At 42.3% G+C, this 15,433-nt stretch overlaps 1 protein-coding gene and 1 pseudogene across 1 annotated transcript in view; both read right to left on the bottom strand.

Annotated features, from left to right (window-relative positions):
* Nucleotides 1–6,765, bottom strand: part of LOC102496007 (uncharacterized protein C8orf59 homolog) — a 9,972-nt pseudogene extending 3,207 nt beyond the window's left edge.
* The window catches only part of EXTL3 (exostosin like glycosyltransferase 3), a 103,775-nt gene that overhangs the window by 83,344 nt on the left and 4,998 nt on the right, over nt 1–15,433 (bottom strand). The window lies entirely within an intron of this gene.

The following is a 15,433-nucleotide window of genomic DNA, read 5'->3' on the forward strand; positions in this document are numbered from 1 at the left end:
CTCTCCAAAAAAAAAAAAAGAAGAGTAAGGGGACAGCAGGCGGCATAGTGGTTAAAGGCGCTGGACTACCACATGGCCGACCACAGTTCAAGTCCTGGACCTGGCGGCTTGCTCTCTCTCTCTCTCTCTCTCTCTCTCTCTCGCCCTGTCCCCCTCTGGTCAAATTAAAATGAATAAATAACATGAAATAAAATAATTCTTTAAAAAAATGAAAAAATAAAAAGAGGAGTAAGTTCTATAGTTCTATATAGCATAATAGGGTAATTATAGTTAATAAGAACTTACTGTATATGGTATTTCATAATAGCTAAAAGAAATTTTAAATGTCCCTAAGACAAAGTAATGATAAATGTTTAAGAGGAGGAATACTGGGACCAGCAGATAGCATAATGGTTATGTTGTTGGACTCCCACATAGTCGACTGTGGTTCGAGTCCCAGACCCAGAGCCTTGAAACTCACGCTGGGCATGTGTGCATGCGTACACAAGATCCTGAGAGGAAAATGGAGAAGGGACTGTGGTTTGGCCATACCTCCTAGGGAGTGGTTTCTCCCTTTCTGTCTCTCTCTGGCAAGTGCATGGAAAAATTAGGAAAAAAAAAAACTCTCAAAAGAGAAAGATGATGAATACTATGATTTGCTCATTATATATTGTATTCATATACTGAAAGATCATACCATGATCCTATAAATATATATAATTATCATAAATGAATTTGGAATTAGGAGGCTGAATGGTGGTGTGGCAGTAAAATGCCATCTTTCTCATGGAATAAATAAATTTAAAAAAAAATTTTAAGCAATAAAATGCTTGGCTCTTGCTCTCAATAAATTTGTCTACTAGCTGGGAGGACAACATCCAAATGAAAACAACTGGAGAATAATTCGAGGCAGTAGATGCGAAGTGCGTGATAACTCCCCAAGAGAAACAGGGACTTTCACGCCTTCGTGGTAGAAGTCTAAACTGGTACGGCCCCCAGTGGGAGAATTCAGCCACAGAGATCAAAATTACAAATAAACATCTCCTTTGACCCTATAATTCAACTTCTGGGATTTTATCCTCAGCTGTACTTCCGAAATAACACATACTGGAAGTTATTCATTGCACTGTTACTTAAAATAACAAGATTGGAAAGAATTCAAATATCCCTGAATAGGGGACTGGTTAAATACATTATCATACATATAAATGAAGGAATATTTTAAAGATAGAAAAATGCATGAGGAATAGGTCATCCAGTGGCATGGTAGTTCAGGCAGCTGGATCCCACGTGGTTGGCTGTACTGTTTGAGTCCCAGACCCGGTGACTTCAGAAGCACACCAGGTGCACGTATGCATACCCAAAATCCCAAAAGGAAAGAGAAAGGAGCGCAGAGTGACCATGCCCCATGTAGGGGGGCGGGGGGACCTTTCTCACTTTCTCCCTTGTCTCTGTCTCTCTCCGGTAAGCACATGTGCCCTATGGCAAAAATTGAAGAAAAAAAAAAAAAGGGCATGAGGAAACTTTGAATGTTTAAAATCTCCAAAATATATTAAGTATTGTGGGAAAAAGAAACTCAGTAAGTTGTAGAAAATATTTGTAAAACAGTTCCTCAGGCCAGACCATGGTATGGTGGTTAAGGCGGATGGATCCCACACGGCTGACTGCACAGTTCGAGTGCCAGACCCAACAGCGTGAGAAACAAGCTGGGCACATGTGCATGCATGCCCCAAATCCCCAAAGGAAAGAGGAAAATGAACTGAGGAGTGACCATTCCCTATGGGGTGGGGTTGGGTGAGGGTAGTTGTTTCTCACCTCACCTCTCCCTGGTGAGCACATTGTCCTAACTCATTTTCTTGAAACTTAACAACAAAAAAGACAAGTCTTTTTCTTTATAAGGAGGGAAAATGGGAATACTGAGTACATTTGTATGTACTTTAATATTCTTTTTTTTTTCTTTTTTGGGAGAGGTTTTTGCTACAGGGCGTGTGTGCTCACCAGAAAGACAGAGAGAGACAGAGATAGAAAGCGAGAAATTACTCCCCAGGGAAGATGGCCACACCGCAATCCCCTCTCCCCCATTCTTCTCTTGGGATCTTAGGCATGCACGCACATGTGCCCGGGATGTTAAGCCACCGGGTCCAGGACTCAAACCACAGTCAACTACATGGGAGTCCAGCGACATAGCCATTACGCTAACTGCTGGTCCCTGTGTTTTAATATTCTTAAATAAAGTCTAGATAAATACACACACACACACACACACAATATACCCAAAAGCTGATTGCCTGAAGGGATGAGAGAGGGTGAAAAGAGAGAAGGGGCAGAGCAGCAGGGAGACTTCTGCTGTATAAAACAGAGATGTAGGCTGTCAATAAGTTCATGAAAAACAGGTATAACGGAAAACGGATACAGGAAAATCATGATGCAGGAAGTTGGGGTGTGTGGGCCCAACACCCAATGCAGGAACAACAGCAAAACCAATTCTTTGTCTCATGTTGATGAAGAATTAGAGATGTGGACACAGAGAAGGAGCAGTAAAGTGGAGTGATGAAGAGAGGAAAGCAAGATCAGAGCTCCCAGGCGGAAGAGGGGCCTGGAAATGGGCTGCCATTGAAAAACTGAAGTGCTAGGGCTTCCTGTTTTTATTTAGGCTTGTTCAGTCTCTGAGAAGCTGACTTTATTTGAGGAGAAAGATGCAGCTTGCAGAAGGACTGGCTATCATATTGAGGAGAAATGTCAGCTCTAGGCCGAGCTTGGTGCTGCTCAAAAGGAGCTTGCAGGGAGTGAGGGGCCTGCAGGAAGTGCTCATAGGATGGGGGAGTTGAGTTGTATTGGGTGACATCTTTGGTTCTTTAGGTTCACATCTCTAAGATTAGAGATCTATCCTGAGACACAATGAAAAACCACAAACATTGGTAAAGTAGGAAAAGAGAGGTTTCTATAGGAAAGTAAAGATTTCTAATAGGAAGGAAGTATACCCCCATGCCTGAGAAGCATGTGGGTGGGCAGGGGAGGGGGGTCACCTGTCAGAGAAAGACAACTGCACTGGCCATGAGGTTAGGTATGTCTGTTATACTGGGGTTGGTAATGAATATTTAGCAAGAGGTGGTGTGTCATAGTACCTGGCCTCTCAGGGGAGGAATTTAACCCTCTAGTCATGCATGCCCAGAGTGGTCTTCGAAGGAGTGAGCATCCATGTCTGGATGCACTGCCTACATGTTGACTCAGCGTCCCATCCCAGTGGTAAGTTCTGTGTGTTCCTCTAGGGTGACAGGAAGGAAGATAACAACCTTCCTGGTTCCAAGAGCAGGTGGGAAGGGTGGGAGAAAGGAATTTTCAAAGAGGGTCTGCTTGCATTTCCTGATAGGCTGTATTGATCAAGCAAGCTGTAAAACAGCTCTGATTGTAAGCAGCTCTCTGTGTGAGTGGATAGGCAGAATACTTGACTTCTAGTGAATGACTTCTCAAAAGTTTGACTAGAGTGACTGTTTTATAAGTTGGCTCTATCTTAATGTACGTGTGTGTCCATTTTCTATCACAGTGACTCTTCTTCAGGGGCTCCTCCCCTTTTTACCTACTCATTGGGTTTAATTCCTGTCTCAAAACCATGCATGGATTTCACGTTTTTTGCAACAAAATAAACTCATTTTCCCACAAACTTTTAGAAGCTCCCTCATATTGTGGACCATGTGACTGTCTTCCTATTTAAAAACAGTTCCGTTCAGAAGAAAGCAATGAAAATACCTCACCCCCTCTGCAGCCTGGCATAAAGAAGAGGATGCTGGTTTCTGTGGGGGCCCTACTCAGCCAGTATATAGGCTTCGAGCTTTGCAAGGCACACAGCACTCCTGCACTGGAAGTTCTGAGCTCTGTGCGGATGAGTCAGTCCTGAGTAGAGACAGGGCCTCCTGCACCGTGGGCCCAGCTGGCATGTTCCCCTGCCAGGTGCCTCTGCTTCCACAGGAGTCAGGAGCCCATTGCTCCAGGCCTGCCCTCTGGCCAGGATGCTCACAACTGGCTCTCACTAGTTACAGAATCCCAGCAGTTAGCTCTAATTCTTACCATGGGGTGGAGAACGGAAAGGGAAGGAGAGGCTAGATTAAGTAAACTTCTATTAAGGGATGAGGTCAAGAGCCTGGGACAGATGCGAGGCAGGCTGCCAAGGCGAGCCTGAATACTCCCCAACACCACCACAGAGAACCTTGCCCACATGTGAATGTTGCTGGTTTCAAATTGTGCAATAATGGCTGGGCTTTGTTTTCCCCACCCCGGTCTTTACACTTTGAAGTGCTTTCTAATTTTTAAAAAAATGAGTACAGATTATTCCTACAATCCAAAAATAGACGTATAGAGTGTAAATGCAAACGATTATACATTAAAAACAAAGCCAAACTACTGTTATTATGTAACCCAGAAATCTTGAAGGATGAAGAAATGAAGCTTAATTGAGAAGCATTAGAATTCTAAAGTCTAAACAATGGACAATTTACACAAATGTCCCATGATGGTCCAGGAAGTGGTATAGCAATAATGAGTGCTGACCCAAATGGAGGATGGAGAGGGCTCCAGATTTTCATCCAGACCTCCCTAAGGCCTCTGGACACATGTATACCCATGATCTGGGGACTAGCTGAGGAAAGGATCCTGGTAAGATGATTCCACTGGGGTGTGTCTGTCTGTCTGTCTCTCTGTGTCTCTACATCTCTCTTGCTCATGGTAGAATGAAATAAACTTTTGTTTTTAAATCCTGTAATGTTAGGGGCCAGCAGGTGGCATGGGGTTAAGACACCTGGGTTCTACGTGGCTGACTGCCCAGCTTCATTCCCAGAACTAACGGCTTGAAAAACACACCAGGTGTGGGAACCAGCAGTTAGCGTAATGGCTATGTCACTGGACTCCCAAGTAGTCGACCGCGGTTCGTGTCCTGGACCCGGTAGCTTAAAACTCACGCCGGGTGCGTGTGCGTGCGTGCCCAAGATCCCAAGAGGAGAATGGAGGAGAAGGGATTGCGGCGTGACCATCTCCCCTGGGGGGTGATTTCTCGCTTTCTATCTCTATGTCTCTCTCTGTCTGTCTGGCGAGCGCACGCGCCCTACAGTGAAAATCTCTCCCCCCCCCAAAAAAAAAAAACACACCAGGTGTGTGTGCAAGTATGCCCAAATTCCAAGAGAAGAATGGAGAAGGGACTTCTTCTAGGAAGTAATTTCTCACTTTCCCCTCTCTGTCTCTGTCTCTCTCCAGAGAGCACACATGCCTTATAGCAAAATAAATACATACATAAATAAATAAATAAAAATACATTTTAAAAAGCTTAATGCTAAAGATGTTATTGGGCTGTGTAGGTCAGTGAGACCCACCTGATCAGCCCAGGCAGAGGGGAATTGCTGCAGGGTGCTGGGACAGAAAGAGCAGTCAAGGGAAATGACTATAGTCCTTCCTGTGTTTTCTGGGCCAATGGCCAGGCTCCTTCCCAGCCTCCCTCTCACTAAGTTGGAAACGCACTATCCGGCACTTAAACAATTTTTTTCCCTCCACTCTCCAACCCAAGTGAGGATGATGATCACATTTATCTCTGAAACTTAAATAATTTTTTAATCTTTGCCAATTTTTTTTTCTCAACTCCTTAGTGATTGTGGGAAAGGTAAGCAAACATTTAAATGATGTGAATAGATTTGGGCATATTTAAAGCTAAGAAACTTTCCTACCATTTAACAAAGAGCTCCACATAAAGGTAGTCAAAATGGATGCAAACCACAAGCCCCTCAATGCCTGAAAAGTAAATAGATCTTTTTTTTTTTTTGAGAGGTTTTCGCTATAGGGCGTATGCGCTCTCCAGACAGACAGAGACATAGAGACAGAAAGCGAGAAATCACCCCCTAGGGGGGATGGTCACGCCGCAATCCCTTCTCCTCCATTCTCCTCTCGGGATCTTGGGCACGCACGCACACGCACCCAGCGTGAGTTTTAAGCCACCGGGTCCGGGATGCGAACCACGGTCGACTACATGGGAGTCCAGCGACACAGCCATTACGCTAACTGCTGGTTCCCAATAGATCTTGACATTTGCAAGGTCTCTCTCCTAAAACCTTTCTGAATCCCAAGCTTTCGCATAGTACTATAGCACAAAACTTCCCCTTTATTGGGCAGAATTCTTTCAACTATAAATGATAGAAACTCAAATGAGAGCAAGGGGAATGTAGTGGAGGATAGGACTCAAAGAACGGTAGAATAACCAAACCTAGGAAAAGACAGGGTGCACGCCTCCACAAAAACAGCAACTCATTTCTGTTCCAACGGCAAGACTCTTTCACGATCTTCTCCACATGGCAGAAAATAGGACCACTGAGAGGTCAAGGGATACCATGGGCAGGAAGTTCCTCCACCTTTCCTGACTGGATGTTCAAAGTCTCAAGAAGAGTCTTGGATTTCCCAGCTGGGGTTGCGTGTCTACCCTGGACTCATCGGCCATAAGGACAGGGTAGCTCCTGCTGGAATCCAGTGGTTGGGAAGAAAGAGTAGCTGTTCTCAGCACACAGAGAGCACAGGACAGACCAAAATAAGCCAGTAAGCATGTAGCGGTCTACACTCCACTAAAAAAGAATGCTGTAAAACTGAACAATGTGCCATTTCAGACCTTCTGGGAATACTTTTTTTATGCAGCAGAGCTGTGTAGAGACCAAAAGGCTGAGCTTTGCCTGGGCCCTCCCAGCAGCCAAAGCTTCCATACTCTGGCTTCACAGTCCACACTCTCACCTTAGCAAAATCCAACCTGTGATCTGTCATTGACCTTTTTGATTGTTCACAGGTGGTAAATTATAAATGACAAGGGTCTAGCATGCTTCAGAGAAAAGTATTTTTAATGGCAGGTGCTTTTCTGAAATGAATACATTTGCTGCGTAAAAACGCAGAGTGGTTCTCAATGAGCTTGCTTCCTGACTCATCTCCACACCACCTGCTCTCTCCCACCCACTCAGTCGCCAAGTAACTCTTGTTGTTTCTGCGTCAATAGCAACTCTCCAATTAGTCCTTTCTCTCTTTATCACCACCCCAGTTCAGGCCCTCCTCACCACCGGGAGGAGAAAGATAACACTGCAAGAAGTCAAGGGTTTTGTTCTACATTATTTTATGACATAGACTGTAATGTGAATACAATGTTAGAACCTGAAAGGAAATTAGAGAAGATATTTTAATATTGAACATAGATTCAACAATAAAATCTTCCTGAAAGTTTTTTTTTTTCAAATTTAGCATAGAGTAAACAAACCTCATCATGACCTACTGAGCCTGAAGTTAATGAAATCTCCAAAAATCTGAAAGCCAGACAAGTTTCTATCTTTTTACCTTATTCAATAATCCTTAGAGATCATTTCTAGGAAAACCAACTTTATACTAAAAATAAACACTGTGCTGCTTTCTGCCTTTATGGGTAAAATTTGTAAGACTACATCTCAGAACGAATCTCCTACATTGTATTTTAGACAGGCTAACTCCCTGGAGAGCACCAATAACCATTCAAGTTAAACTGTAATCTGTGAAAAAAATTAATAAAACATAGCTGATACACATGAGCCCAGGGGTCTAATGAAGCCTAAGAAAGTACTTGAGATCAAGCATGTCTGTTTTTAAGGTATTGGGTAAGCGGACTTTAAAATCCATGTGGAAAAACAAGGAACCAAGGACATAAAAAATAATTTTGGAAGACAAGCCAGGTAGGCTATCTCTTCCTACAAGATGTTAAGACTTATAACAAGATGTAATGGTTAGACTGTGTGTTATTAGCCCAAGAGAGATAAATAGATGACTTGATCAAAGGGGCCCAAAACAAATTCCTGCCTATATGGAAACTCAGTGTTAGACGTACATAAAAGAACAGTGAAGAACGAACAGACTACAGTAAAGATGATGGACCAAGGAACCAGCATTTAGCGGAATGGCTATGTCGCTGGACTCCCACGTAGTCGACCGCGGTTCGCGTCCCGGACCCGGTGGCTTAAAACTCACGCCAGGCGCGTGTGCGTGTGTGCCCAAGATCCCGAGAGGAGAATGGAGGAGAAGGGACTGCAGCGTGACCATCCCCTCTGGGGGGGTGATTTCTCGCTTTCTATCTCTATGTCTCTCTCTGTCTGTCTGGCAAGCGCACACGCCCTATAGCGAAAATCTCTCCAAAAAAAAAAAAAGATGGACCAATCAATGACATTAGAAAAAAGATAGACCCTAGTTTACACCAATCACGGAATAAATTCTGAAATTGAAAACAGTTACAAAAAAGTTTTAACTACATCTGTGGCTGAATTACATTCTTAATGTGAAAAATAAAAACTTTTTAAAATTTTGGAAGAAATAAAATAAGGGATAATCTAAGAATATATATAATTTCGATAGAATTTTAAAAAATAAGATTCGAGGCCCAATGGGTGGCATAGTGGTTAAGGTGCTGGACTCTCACATGGCTGATTATGGTTTGAGTCGTGTACCCAGCAACTTGAAAATCAGGCCAGGCGCATGTCCATGCATGTCCTAAATCCCAGGAGGAGAAGAGATTACAGCGTGTCCCCTGGGGGGTGATTTCCCACTCTCCCTCTCACTGTCTCTCTCTTTTTCTGGTGAGTACACAAACCCTATAGCAAAAGTAAAAAAAAAAGAAGAAGAAGACTTGAAAACACAATACTTGTAAAAAAGTTGACTACATTAAAATTAATCCTGTGTATACATTCAATACACCATAAACGAAGTAAAAAGACAAACAAGAGAGTTGGAGAAGGTATCTGCAGTAACCGGAATATGTAATGAACGACTTCAACCAAAGAGAAAAATGACAAAACAATAAACTAAAGAAGAATATGAATAAATAATAATTCAACAGAGAGGAGATGTAAATAGCCAATAAACACACAAAAAAAGATGCGCAACTCAATTAGGAATTGAACATGCAAACGATTAGGAGACACTGTTTCATTTGCACCAGACTGGCAAAAACATGTTCAAAATCACACAAAAGAAAGCATGATTGAGGTCGAGGAGAAGAGGGAGCTGTCGTAGACACCGTCAAGTAGTTCAACCATGATGGAGAGAAATTTGGGCCTACCAGCGTGCAATGACTACGACCAGCAACTGCAGCTCTTCATAAACATCCCAGATAAACTCCCATACACAAGTACACGGAAGTGGTACACAAATGTGTTTATTATCTGCAAGCACACGTATCCGACATACATCGTAATGACGCACAACTCATTCAGAATAGTGGTGGTTTCTGGAAGGGAGCGGGGAGAAGGGTGAAATTGGAAAAGGTACACATGGGGCTTATCTACATCTGCAGTTTTTTATTTAAAAAAAAAGAATCAGAAGCAAAAAGGTAGAAGGTTAAAATGAGTCAAAGCTGGTGGGTATATGATATAATTAATACTTTTCTGAATACTTGAGACATTTCCAAATAAGGATTTTTTTAAATTCTAGCAGGATTTATTCAGCATTACCTCTGGAAAACATGGACATTCCAGACAGTTGGGCAACGGCAGACCAGCAGAGGAAGAGGGATACTTAGAGGTAGAAGAGCCTCATCTGTTCTAAAAACACAAACCCTGGAAATGATGACAGTGCTATATTGTGATGTGTATACAGGAGGCATCAACTCTGCTCCCGTCACCTTAGGATGGTAGGTTCTTCAACTGGTCGTCTCTCTCACCCCCATCTCGTGGCACCCTCGAGACTATAACAGACTTCTCTGAGACCTCTTCTCTACATACCGAGGAGAGTCAGCTGCAGTTCCTAATTGAGTTAAAGAAACATTCAAAGCAGAGCTGTCAAGTATTCCTTCTCTGATCATTTCCTGCAGAGATGATTAAGTATTTTAATAAAAAAAAATGAGGAAAATCAAACGTCTTTCTCTCAAAGCTCCTATTGCATAGCAAAGTGTTGACAAGAATGTCAAGAAAGAACCATAAGCAGAAATGACAACCTCACACAGAAGCTGAAAGCAAGACTCGCCGAATGAAGGTAGGAAAGCATAACGGTGAGGCATAAGCTCTGGAGTCAAGCAATTGGGCTCAAGTACTAACTCCTCCATTGTCTATGTAAGTTATACGACCCTCTGACACGCAGTTGCCACACTCTCAAATAATAATGTCTACCTCACAGAGTTATGAGAAAATAAGACTGCATATGAAAGATTATATATGAAAATCTGGCATATAACAAGTACTAAATTAATAACAAACTTTTTTCTTTCTTTTTTTGCTATAGTGTACATGTATTTGGAGAGATGGAAAGTGAGAAATCACCATCCCCCCAAGAGGGGGAAATGGCCATGTCACAATCCCTTCTTCATTCTGCTCTCTAGATTTGGGGCATGCACATACACATGCCTCTGTTTTCAAGCTGCTGGGTCTGGGATTCAAACCACATAGTCAAACCACATGGGATCTAGCTGCCTTAACCATACCACTTGCCTGACCCAATTAATAGTAATTTTTATTATCAGTAGCTATGGCTTGGACTGCATTTTATCATGTCATTGAAAAAGTCATGCACCATTTTTGCATAGAAAAATATATCAGGACTTTTCTGACAACCCAATATTTAATCTTTACATCTGCTGGGATATAAGATTCATAAGAATAGTAGTTCTTGTCTATTTTGTTCACTGAAGGAAGCAGGCTTGGAACAATATCAGGCCCATGTGTGAATGACACCAATTTGAACCACAATGCTTGGCGCATATTAGGAGTTAGTAGTTACTATTTATAGAGAGTTTACATGTGCTTGGGCATTTTACATGTCATTTAATCCTTTTAACAATAATATATCCATTTTATACTATTCATTTTATGAATGAGGAAACTCGGGCCTAGAGAAATGAACTTATATCCTCAAGCTCAGAGTTAAATAGTAGAACTAGGATTTGAACCCAGGTTAACAGTTTCTCAGATATTTGTTAAAATTAAGTAACAGCTTGGATTTATCTTAATGCCTTAGTGAATGTTTACAGCAGTTATGGTGAGAGTTCCAAGGCAACCAGGAGTGTCAGGCTGGCTGGCAGAGATCAGTCCGTTTTCATTCCAGCAGTGGAGCTTACTGATACTTTTCTTTTTCCATTTTTTTTTCCTTTTCTTTTTTTTTTAATTTTTTAAAAAGTTTTTTGTTATTGGGTGCATGCATTCTCCAGACAGGGAGAGGAAAAATAAGAAACCACCCACAGAGGGATGGCTACTCCACACTCCCTTCTCCTCCATTTCTCGCTCCTTTCAGGATTTGGGGCATGAAAGCGTATGTGCCTGTCATGTTCATCAAGCCACCAGGTCAACCATGTAGGTTCTGGCCCCCTGTAACCAGCAGGCCACGGCAAGACCTCACTGATGTTTTTAATGCCTCTACAGGCATAGTAATAAGGAAGGAGTTCTCCACATTTTACAGAGTTATTGGACAAATCAATGAAAAGTAAATATCCCAAGATTATAAAGAGATTTAGTAAGCAGTCTAGAAACAAAACCCAAGGCACCTGTTCTCTTCTCACAAGATTTGAACTTAATGTAGCAACTAGTTCAACTAGTTTACCTGGGGTACAGGTGGTTTCAAGTCAAGAAAGCAATTCTGACAACCCAATATTTAATCTTTACATCTGCTGGGATATAAGATTCATAAGAATAGTAGTTCTTGTCTATTTTGTTCACTGAAGGAAGCAGGCTTGGAACAATATCAGGCCCATGTGTGAATGACACCAATTTGAACCACAATGCTTGGCGCATATTAGGAGTTAGTAGTTACTATTTATAGAGAGTTTACATGTGCTTGGGCATTTTACATGTCATTTAATCCTTTTAACAATAATATATCCATTTTATACTATTCATTTTATGAATGAGGAAACTCGGGCCCAGAGAAATGAACTTATATCCTCAAGCTCAGAGTTAAATAGTAGAACTAGGATTTGAACCCAGGTTAACAGTTTCTCAGATATTTGTTAAAATTAAGTAACAGCTTGGATTTATCTTAATGCCTTAGTGAATGTTTACAGCAGTTATGGTGAGAGTTCCAAGGCAACCAGGAGTGTCAGGCTGGCTGGCAGAGATCAGTCCGTTTTCATTCCAGCAGTGGAGCTTACTGATACTTTTCTTTTCCCCTTTTTTTTTTCCTTTTCTTTTTTTTTTAATTTTTTAAAAAGTTTTTTGTTATTGGGTGCATGCATTCTCCAGACAGGGAGAGGAAAAATAAGAAACCACCCACAGAGGGATGGCTACTCCACACTCCCTTCTCCTCCATTTCTCGCTCCTTTCAGGATTTGGGGCATGAAAGCGTATGTGCCTGTCATGTTCATCAAGCCACCAGGTCAACCATGTAGGTTCTGGCCCCCTGTAACCAGCAGGCCACGGCAAGACCTCACTGATGTTTTTAATGCCTCTACAGGCATAGTAATAAGGAAGGAGTTCTCCACATTTTACAGAGTTATTGGACAAATCAATGAAAAGTAAATATCCCAAGATTATAAAGAGATTTAGTAAGCAGTCTAGAAACAAAACCCAAGGCACCTGTTCTCTTCTCACAAGATTTGAACTTAATGTAGCAACTAGTTCAACTAGTTTACCTGGGGTACAGGTGGTTTCAAGTCAAGAAAGCAAAAGAACATACTCCTTTTCATAAATCCTCAACTATTAACATAACTATTAATTTACAATTGATTACTTCTGAGGGGGGAAAAGCCATATTAAATAATATTAATAGAATTATTACATTTCAAGTAGTTTTTAATTTTTTTACTTGTCAGAGGACATGTGTGCATACCAGGGAAAGACAGACACACAGAGGGAGAAAGCACCCCCAAGTGGCACACGGTCATGCCACAATCCCTTCTCCATTCTACCAGAATTTGGGGCATGCACATGTGACTGGTCTGTTTTTTTTTTTGTTTGTTTGTTTGTTTTTAGGGAGATTTTTGCTATAGGGCGTGTATATTCCCTGGAGAGAAAGGGAAACAAAAAGTGAGAAATCACCCTTCCCCACCAGAGGGATGGCCTTGCCACAATCCTTTCTCCTCCATCTTCTCTCGGGATTTTGGGCATGCATGTACACACGCCCAGCCTGAGTTTTAAGCTGCTAGGTGTAGTACTCAAACTGCGGTTGCCTATGTGGGAGTCCAGGGATTCCCATTATGCTATCTGCTGGTCCCAGTGACTGGCATGTTTTTCAAGCCACCAGGGCTAGGATTCAAACTGCAATTGGCCATGTGGGATATGGCTCCTTTAACTGCAAGGCTATGGGGCTAACTTTAGCTTTTAATTTAAAAAGAACTTTCTACAAGTTTTTGTAGAAAAGTTTAAAACATGGGAAAGAAACAATTAATTGCATTGCTACTACATAATCTTTGTGTGAATTCCCATCTAGTCATTGTTATAAAGTTTTTTTTTTTTTTTTTGCAAAAATAGGTTAAAATTTTATGCACTTTATAGCCTCTGTTTTCCAACTTGTAAATTTTAAATATCTGTTATTTCTAATGAGGAATTCCATTGATTTCATGTGTGAAGACCCCATGGTTTTGGACATTTATGTTTGGGCCAGCTAGTGGTACAGGAATAGCACAACTCTCTGAGATGATGGCCCTACATGGGCAGGTCCCAGGTTCACATCCCAAGGTCTCCTGTGCTCACCACATGTGCATGCATGTGCTCATGACACCCCTAGCTGAAGCTAGGGGTGTATCATGTCATGGGTACCCTATTGGGGATGCCTTATCTCTTTCTCTCTTCTCACTGAAGAAATAAATAAACTTAATAAGAAAATGTAGATTGTTTCTAATTCTTCTCCACTATAAACAAGACTGAGATTAACATGTTAAAGCAAAATATTTTCACATGTTGTGCTTATTTCCAAAGGGTTGATTTTCAGAAGGAGATTTACTGGGTCAAAGGGTTGCAACTGGAATTTTTAACTTAAGCAGAAACATCTGTCCAAAATAGTTTTTATATTGTCTTTCACTACGTTTTCTAGTTTAGGGTCAGGTACTATGATAAATACATGGCAAGCCACCAGTAGAAAGTATTCAAGTGTCCCCTTTCCAGAAGAAACAATGCCCCTAAGTTAAAAAAGAAAGAAAGGAGGGAAGGCGGAATCAGCACAATAATGTTGACCCAAAGTGAGAAACACTAGTTGGCCCAGCCAATATCGGGGGGCTGGGGCAAGGGGGGCCCTCCACCATCAGAGGCAGATGCAGACTATTGCATCAGGCACCAGGGTAAGGCTCAGAAGTGAAATCCATAGGTCTAGTCCTAGCTCTTGAGAAGCCTAAAATTCAGTTCAAAAGCAAAATTATAACTACATGAAAGAATTCACAAGCACATGACAAGCCCACATACATAAACTAGAAAGGCAGGGGGACCAGCACGCCATCTCCATTCTTCTTCCGGGATTTTAGGTATGCACTCATACATGCCCAGAGTATTTTTCAAGCCCCTGAGTCCATGATTCAAACCATGTACCAGTAGCTGGCCATGTGGGATCCAGCTGCCTTAACTACCATGCCACTGGCTGGCCCAGGGATATTTCTCAAAACGAGGAAAATATCTGCCTTCGTGGACTCTACAGTGTGCTGAGAGATGTGGATGATTTAACAAGCAACTGTGATAAAATGTAATAAATGCCAAGATGTAAGAATGGAATGTTTTAATCAGGAGAGCTGCGCATACTACAGGAGGGAAGGTTAAGTTACATCTACCTTGGCATTCAAAGGCTATCAGAAATATGCAGGAAAGGGCCCACGAAGGAAATGGTCCAAGGAGCATTATGTGAAAAAAGCTAAGGGGGGGTGTTGTGAGGTGAGGGGTGGGGGCAAATCTGTCATCTGTGGCTGGACTGCAGAGAACGAAGGCTGAAGAGAAAAGACAGGAGCCAGAGAAGTGAGCAGGGGCCACAGCACCCAGGGCCTCACAGAACATCACAGGGGGATTGCCTTTCATTTCCTGCTAGTGAGGGCTTTGGATATGGAAGTGACAGGCTCAGACGAGCAATTCCAAAGAGTGACGTGAAGAGTACACTGCAGGGAAGGAAGACCAGAGGCAAAAACCGCTGGGAGGCACTTGCAGGAATCTGGACAAAAGACGATGGCCTGAATTAGAATCTTGGCAGCAGAAATTGAGAGAGTTTTACAAGCTGAGACTGGACTTAATAATTAGGTAGATGGAAGGAAAGAGGAGTCAAAAATGATTCCTTGAGGACCAGCAGTTAACGTAATGGTTATGTCACTGGACTCCCACATAGTCGACCGCGACTCGAGTCCCAGACCCAGTGGCTTAAACTCACACTTGGCACATGTGCGTGCGTGCCCAAGATCCTGAGAGGAGAGTAGAGGAGAAGGGATTGCAGCGTGGCCATCCCCCCTGAGGGGTGATTTCTCGCCTTCTGTCTCTCTGTCTCTCTCTGTCTGTCTGGTGAGTGCATGTACCCTGTAGCAAAAACCTCTCCC

This window comes from Tupaia chinensis, unplaced genomic scaffold, assembly GCF_000334495.1.
Source record: "Tupaia chinensis unplaced genomic scaffold, TupChi_1.0 Scaffold000366_1, whole genome shotgun sequence".
In the NCBI taxonomy this organism is placed as follows: Eukaryota; Metazoa; Chordata; class Mammalia; order Scandentia; family Tupaiidae; genus Tupaia; species Tupaia belangeri.